Consider the following 7904-nt stretch of genomic DNA (forward strand, 5'->3'; position numbering starts at 1 on the left):
TCCAGACAGAAGAGTTATGCCGACAATCGAAGGAAGGACATTGAATTTGAAGTCGGTGAGAATGTATTTCTCTGAGTTTCTCCAACAAAGGGGTTACTTGATGAGCACATTTATGTGTGAAATTATCCCATTTAATTCTGCATTTTATCTGCTTAGAATGGAGCTATTCGGGTATTTTCTGTCTTTTTTCAGGGTACATGGATATTTTTGGCATATTGAAAGAAATGGAGAAAAAGTGCATTTTTGGAGCCTAAAATGAGAAAACCAAGTTGGAGGAGTTCAATGCTACACAAGCCCGGCCCAATGAAGACCTCTTGTATTAGAAGTTTCACAGAAGACCCAAGGGCATGATCGTAATTTGGAAAAGAGCTCAAGAAAAGTCGATATTGGACTCATTGCATCAGTAAAATTAAATGGTTAACATTTAATTCTTGGGTCGAGTCAATTCGGTTCAAGGAAGGAGGGATTATGGCCAAAAAATGGATTATGGCAAAGCTGGAAAGAGAAGAAAGAAAACCTAATTTCTAATTTCTCTCACGGAAACCTCTCTCTCCCCCTTTTAGTTTCAAAATCCAAAACCTATTATATCTTCCTTTTTATCTTTTTCTAAGCCATCCCATTAGATATCCCCATCTCTCTCGTATCTCTCTCTCTCTCTCTCTCTATCTAGTTTCCTAAACCAAAACCTATTCTATCTTTTTAGGTTGTTTTATTTTTAAAACCCATATTACCTCCTCCTATTAAGGGAAACGGATGGATTCAACGAGGAGTTTAGAATTTCATATATGAAACCACTGAGAGCACAAAGGAGAAGTGAGAAGGGAGATTGATATGCCACCTCACCTTACCACATCTAATTCCTAATCCCATATGCTTCCCATCTCTCCCATATCCTAATTCCTCTCCACTACCTCTTCCCTCTCTCACAAATGCTGTCCACTAATCTTCTTCCCATTTCTTCACAAAGATATAATCTCCTGACTCCTCTCTAACTCTCTAAATCCCTCACGGATTCCCATCTCCCTCATTCTCTCTATCTCTCATGCTTTCTTTTTTTTTGTTATTATTAAATTTCTTTTTAAAACAATAGCTATAAAAACCCACGGACAGATTAGGGGATTCCATTCTCATAGCAGCAGTGGTGCCCTCTTCTCTTCTTCTTCTCTCTAGTTTTTCACTTTCTTCTTTTGTTATTTTTGTTTTTGGATTTTGGTTCGGCAAGGGGAGGAGGATCACCGTTCCAACAACTTCATCTCCATGGATCGTTGTCGCCATTGCTGCCCTTTGTCTCTTAGCACCATGATTGGATAAGTTCCCTCTATCTTTAGGTGTAGATGAACTAATGGTGTTTGCTATTTAAAATTCTGGTTTGTATGCTTGATTGCTTGATGTTGAGACCCCATCCCTGTTTGGATGATTTTAATTGATACATTTAGTTGAAAAATTTTGTTTCTGTGATTCATTATTTTTCATTCAAGCAATGGTATTTTGTTCTTATGTGGTTGTACCGATGATGAATTATAGCTGAACGAACTAAGCGTGCCAAGCCCTATTAGCGAAGGACGATAGTACTCGTCAAGATAGTCCATACCTAGGAGGAACCCTATATTCTGTGGTATTATTAGGCCTGTGGTTATAATAAACCGAAGCATACAACCGAATTGAGTAGCAACCCATTGGGGATTCGAACCCTAAAGATAGTCTTCTCCCGTATTTGCATATCGTTGTTAACTTAGATTTGTTTCTTTTGTTCTTAGTTTAAAAATCAGATTTATTAAAATTTAATTCATCACTTTCATCTAATCATCTTAATCATCTTAGTAATTTAGCCTTCCAGTTCCCCGTAGATCGACCCCTTACTTGCTACTTGCTAGATTAATTTAGGGTTTTATTTTTGACCGGTTAACGACACGATCAAATTTTGGTGCTGTTGCTGGGGAATCGAAGCACGGTTGCTAAGATTGATTGAGTTGTTTTAGCTTTAACTTCATAATTGCAGAATTATTATTATTATTTTTTTAATCTCTTTATTAGGTTAATTTTAGTATACCTAACGTCTCTTTGTTTGTGCAGGTTGCCGAGTAGATCGAGTAGGACAAGCTGTCCTTTTGGTTTACTTTTAATTCCTAGACTTTAAGTAATTAGGGTTATTTTATGTAATTTTTTTTATTCCAGCATTAGATTGGGTGTTTAGGTTTAATTTTAATCCCCCCAACCCCTTAAGATCATATGTGTAACCGTTCGTCGGGGCCAGCACGTGGAATTGTGCAACCGCCAACACCAGGTAAGTATTTTTGTTAGTTTTAAGTTAGTTAATTATTTACTTTTTATTTCTGATTTTTACTTTTATTTTTATTGAGTTTTTTTATTTAGTTATTACATTTTAATTTCTATTTAATTAGCCCATTCAACTTGTGGTATGTTTCATGCATGGTCGGCGTTCTTCGTACCCCAACCTGACTTCCCTTGACCTAGAAATAGAGCAATTTGTGGCTAGACCTAAGGATAAGGATAATAATAGTAAAATGGGTGACGAAAACCAGCCAAGAAGGCCACTGAGTGAGCACTTCACTCCAACTGCCTATGCCCCTGCATCTTGTATTCAGTTGCCTGCCATTCAGGCCGCTCAATATGAGATCAAGTCCAACATCATACAGATGTTACCATCCTATTATGGACTTGCTAATGAGGAGCCTTACAAGCATCTTGATGAGTTCTTAGAGGTGTGTTCTATAGTCAAAATCCAAAACCTCTCTGAAGATGCCCTAAAGTCACTCCTATTCCTATTCTCCTTAAAGGACAAAGCCAAACACTGGCTTCATTCCCTAGATTCGGTTAGGATTTCTACATGGGCGGGGATGCAGTAGGAATTTTTGAAAAAATTCTTCCCCAATGGCCGGACTAATAGCCTTAGAAGAGCCATTACTAGTTTCTCCCAAGTAGAGGGCGAACAATTTCATGAAGCGTGGGAGAGACTCAAGGAATTACTTAGGAAGTGCCCCCACCACGCTATCCCGAAATGGCAGTTAGTCCAGTGCTTTTATGATGGCCTCCATGACCGATATAGGCAGATGGTGGACTCCTCTTGTGGTGGAACATTTATGCACAAGAATGAGATGGAAGCATGGGATCTTTTTGAAACCCTTAGTGAGAATTCCCAACATCATGCTTCGGCCTCTCGGACTGAGATTCCACACATAGGCCAACCAAAGAAGGGTGGTCTCTATGAGATCAATCCAACTGTAGAGATGACTGCTAAGGTTGATATGTTGTCCAAGAAATTGGACTATTTGATGTCTATAGGGCAGCATCCTATGTCCCCCCTTTCCCAATGAGTTTCTCTCCACCCAATCAGACTGAAGCCTATACCCTATGTGCTAGCCCCAGTCACTATGTGACGAACTGCCCTTCGGCTGCACAATACCCTAAGTTTGTTCAGGAACAGGTGCAAATAGCTCAAAGTTTCCCTACACCGGGATCTCTTTTCCAATACTTAATTATAACCCGGGATGGCGAAACCACCCAAACTTTTCATAGAGAAACTCAGTACCTAATAATCCTCCAAACCCACCATATAGGCCACCATCTAATGTTCAAACCAATGCCTATATGGGTGGACAACCAACAAATCCTCAACCCCAATAGAATCAATCCTTTGAGGAAAAGATGCTAAAAGCATTAAGTAGACTTGAGCAGAACACACAGTTGCTACACTCACATACTCAGTCCATTAATAAGCTAGAGAACCAACTAGGTCAACTAGCTGATGCTCTAAGCAGGAGGGAGGCTAGCCAATTGCCAAGTCAGCCAATAGGTAACCCAAACAATCAAATGGGTTGAGGGAAAGAACAAGTCCAATTGGTCACAGTCCTAAGGAGCGGCAAAAGGGTGGAAAAATCTGATACACCCTTAGCCACTAATGAGACATTGCCTACTAAGTCTCAAAGCTAAGGAGAGGCTAAGTCAACCCTAGAGAAATCCGGTGGTGATGAAGACACACATGATTCCATTACTGAAACACCACCTGTGAAACCCATTCATCAGTTCCCAAGGAAGGGGCTGCACATTCCTATTGTGGAGGGACCATCACCTGACTCTTACATTCTAAAGGTCCCTTTTCCCTAAGCCCTTCAGACATCAGCCCCAGACTATTTGGATAAAAAGGGTGCAAAGATACAAGAGATGATAGACTTGTTCTAACAAGTTCGCATCAATCTCCCCCTCTTGGATGCTATCAAGCAAGTTCCTGCTTACGCTAAGTTTTTAAAAGACCTCTGCACTTAAAAGCGTAAGTTGAGAACTCAAATCCCTAAGATCGTCCATTTGACTGAACAGTTTAGTTCGGTAATTTCCAGCCACCTATCCCCTAAGCTTAAGGACCTAGGTGCGCCTCTTATTTCTTGCATCATTGGAGATCTCTCCATAAGTAGGGCATTACTTGATTTAGGGGCTAGTGTGAATATTTTGCCTAGTTCAGTCTATGACAGATTTGGTTTAGGAGATTTGAAATCCACTAAGGTCATCCTTCAGTTGGTTGATCGTTCAATCAAAACACCTCGTGGGTTGTTAGAAGATGTTTTAGTGAAGGTGGAAGAATTGTACTTTCCTGTGGACTTCTTTGTCTTGGATATATATACAGCCAGCACAGCCAAGCTTCCCCCTATCAGTTTAGGGCGCCCCTTCTTAGCTACTACGAATGCTTGCATAAATTATAGATCGGGTGTCATGGACATCTCTTTTGGGACCATCTCTTTTGGGAATAAGAAACTTAGGCTCAACATCTTCAATGCATCTTTAGGTTCCATTCGAGAGGAAGAGTGTTTTGCATTGGATTTATTAGATGAAGTTGTGGCTGATCACACTTCACACATGCTTATTGATGACCCTTTGCAGTAATATGGAGATGAGTCTGAGGCATACACTAAAGAGGTGCATACTTTGCTAGATTCCTTACCCTCTTTAGAACAGCCACCTTGGACAGTTAGGTTTGAGCTGCTTCCTCCTTTGGTTACATCTCCCCAACCTTCTTCTAAACTGGCTCCTTGGTATGATTTGATCCTTGACCCTCCATGAGTCAGTCAGCGTCTGGCTGAAGACGTAAACTTAGCGCTCTTGGGAGACAACCCACTATTTTTTTCTTCTTTCTTTAGTACTTTTGTTTTTGTGTTTGTTTGTTTTTGTTTTTTTTAGGTAGCTACTACTGATTGCTGGATGCATTGTTCTACCATATATTTCTGATTTCTGGTACACTCCTTCCCTTATCCCTATTTTTATTCTTCTGCATGCATTGAGGACACTGCATACTTTAAGTGTGGGGGGGTGTGAGACCGATTGGCAGATTTTCTTTGGCTTTTGGTAAGTTCTACATGTCTTTCTATTACTTTGATGCGAAATGCGGGAGAGAGAGACTTAGGAACCCTAATCTGAAGTAATAAAAACCCTGTTGAGAGGACAGTAGCTAGTATGTATCCTAAGGTGGGTTTTGACTTAGACAATAAGAGCCCCATCTTATCAAAGGGACAGACCACTTAGCTGTCTTGTGTTTCTTTGAGCTTTTGGTTAGGAGCTAAGACCAAGTTTAGTTTTGGCATGACATAACAAAAAAAATAAATAAATAAAAAATAAAAACCATGAGAGTTTAGTTCTGTTGCTTCAACTTAGTAACCGGCGCATCTAGGCCACAAGCCCAGAGTCTCGCGTAAAACGATTGGAGTGACCAGTTAGGTTATTATTACTAGTATTCTTGAATCCAGTTCGGGCTTGTAGCCTTTTTGGTTCGAGTGAGTAAGCCCGAGGAGTGTTTCACACTCAATCCCCTAAAGCCATCTGGCTTGGGAGTGGTAGGCTTAAAACTTGTTACATGACCCTTCTAGAAAGCTTAAAAGGCCAGAACATTGCACGGATCTGAGAATCATGTAATTTTAACAAAAAAAAAAAAAGAAGAAATAAATAGAAGTAAGAGTTGAATTCCTTGGAGCTAGACAGAGCACTCTGCCTCGGGAAGCGAGGTGACTTGATCGACACTCCTTGGGGTGAAACCTCTGAAAAAGAACTCTAGCATCACTATCCTTGTGGATATATTGTTGGGGTAAATTCCACACATCACCCATTATGATTTTGATGATAACAAATAGGTTAGTTGTACTAACTTATGTTATATTGAATAGAGAGATTTCATAAGAGATGAGCATCAAGTAAGGGGGAGCAGCTAAAAGCTTAATGCACTAAGACAAAGATTTCAAAAGAATGTTGTGAAGTGAAGGATTACATTCAAGACTTCTATTCAAGCAACTTAATGGGATACAAGACCTCATAGAACTTGTTTAACTTATATCATGTTGTATCATGTTTATAGTCACAATTAATGTATTGCACACACTTGCATACATTCATTTAGATGGACTTTAGGAGGTTTAAATTATACCCAATCTATGTGACCAAACCAAATTGGATTCATCCATGTAAGTCCAATAAAGGACTTAACAAATTTCAGCAGAAATTTGAAATCTAGCATACCGGATCATGAAACGGCATACCGGATCAGTGTTGCAATCTCAGAAAATTGCTCACAGTAGCATTCTAGCCCATACCGGATTGTAATCCAGCATACCGGATCAATATCCAGCATACCGGATCAATATCTAGCATACCAGATCAATATAATACTATTATCTTTTGACCATTATTGCTTTGGTCAATAAGGAAATTAGGTGATCCGGCATACCGGATTGGAATCCAGCATATCGGATTATTTATGGCTTTTGGAATCCGATCTTGAAATAGATTCCTAATTGAATTGAGCCATCAAGCCTATAAATACCCTATTGTTTAAGGCTCTAATGACTACTAATAATCATCATTAAGAGACTTCATCACAAGCTCTAATTGCAATAGCCTAAGTGAGCATTCAAGCATCCAATCATCATAAGCTCACACACTCAAGCTCCTCAACCTCATCTAGCTTCAAGCTCTAAGGGTGGAAGGTAGCATACACTTCTACTAAGGTTGAGATAACCCTTTTCCTAGTAATTTTTACTTTATGTTTTAGTTGAGTCCTTTTGCTCGAAATCAAGAGTAGTGAGTCCTCTTGCTTGGAATCAAGAGTAGTTGAGTTCTCTTGCTCTTAATCAAGATTTGTACTAGTTCTCTTGCTCATACTCAAGATTTGTTTTAGTGGAATTCTCTCTAAGTTGAGAGGAGTAGACGTAGGCACGTGTTGGCCGAACCACTATAAATCTCTTATGTCACTCTTCTAATTATTGCTTGTTTATTGATTGTCTTTACATTGGTGATTGATTTTAATTTTCACATAAGTTTTTATATTTCCCTACCTTCACCTATTCATCCCCCTCTAGGTGAATTCACATATATATAAGAAACAAAGTTACCAAGTAGCTTGGGTGTCTTGTATAGTGACCCTGCATGGCACTTGAGGAACAGTAGTGGAGTAACAAATGGAGTTCACCGTTTTGAAAAAAAAAAAAAAAAGAGAGAGAGAAGAAATGTCATTGCCTTGGTCCAATTGTATGGTAAAAAATGCTCCGAAGCCTAAAGTCCTTGGTGTCCTTGACGTTATGAGTGGTCTTACCTTAAGTAAGGTGGTGTTTGGAAGATATGGGGAGAGTCCTTAATTAGGATGTGTACCTGTTGCTAGAATCAATACTGGGTAATAAGAGCTCAAGTGTGGGGGTACCTTTGTCTTCTTGATCTTAGGTAGGGCATCTTAGTTTCAAGTTTGGTGTGTGCCTCTTACCCATTGTCAAAATTTAAACTTGCAATCATGAATTTTGTGTGTATATTCCCTGTAAACACTCACCAGACACAACTCGTCCATTAGGGGTAACCTAGGATTTTAAAGGCTTGTTGCACATGCGAAGTGCAACTGTGATTCCTACGAAAGTGAG

The 7904-nt window shown here is 39.5% G+C and overlaps 1 non-coding gene across 1 annotated transcript; it reads right to left on the bottom strand.

Annotated features, from left to right (window-relative positions):
- Positions 1-2906: 2906 nt before the first annotated feature.
- Positions 2907-3013, bottom strand: LOC122647822. Its single transcript, XR_006330981.1, has one exon. It is a non-coding gene; the product is annotated as a small nucleolar RNA R71 (small nucleolar RNA).
- Positions 3014-7904: the final 4891 nt, after the last annotated feature.

The sequence above is a fragment of the Telopea speciosissima genome, unplaced genomic scaffold (genome assembly GCF_018873765.1).
Source record: "Telopea speciosissima isolate NSW1024214 ecotype Mountain lineage unplaced genomic scaffold, Tspe_v1 Tspe_v1.0185, whole genome shotgun sequence".
Taxonomy (NCBI): domain Eukaryota; kingdom Viridiplantae; phylum Streptophyta; class Magnoliopsida; order Proteales; family Proteaceae; genus Telopea; species Telopea speciosissima.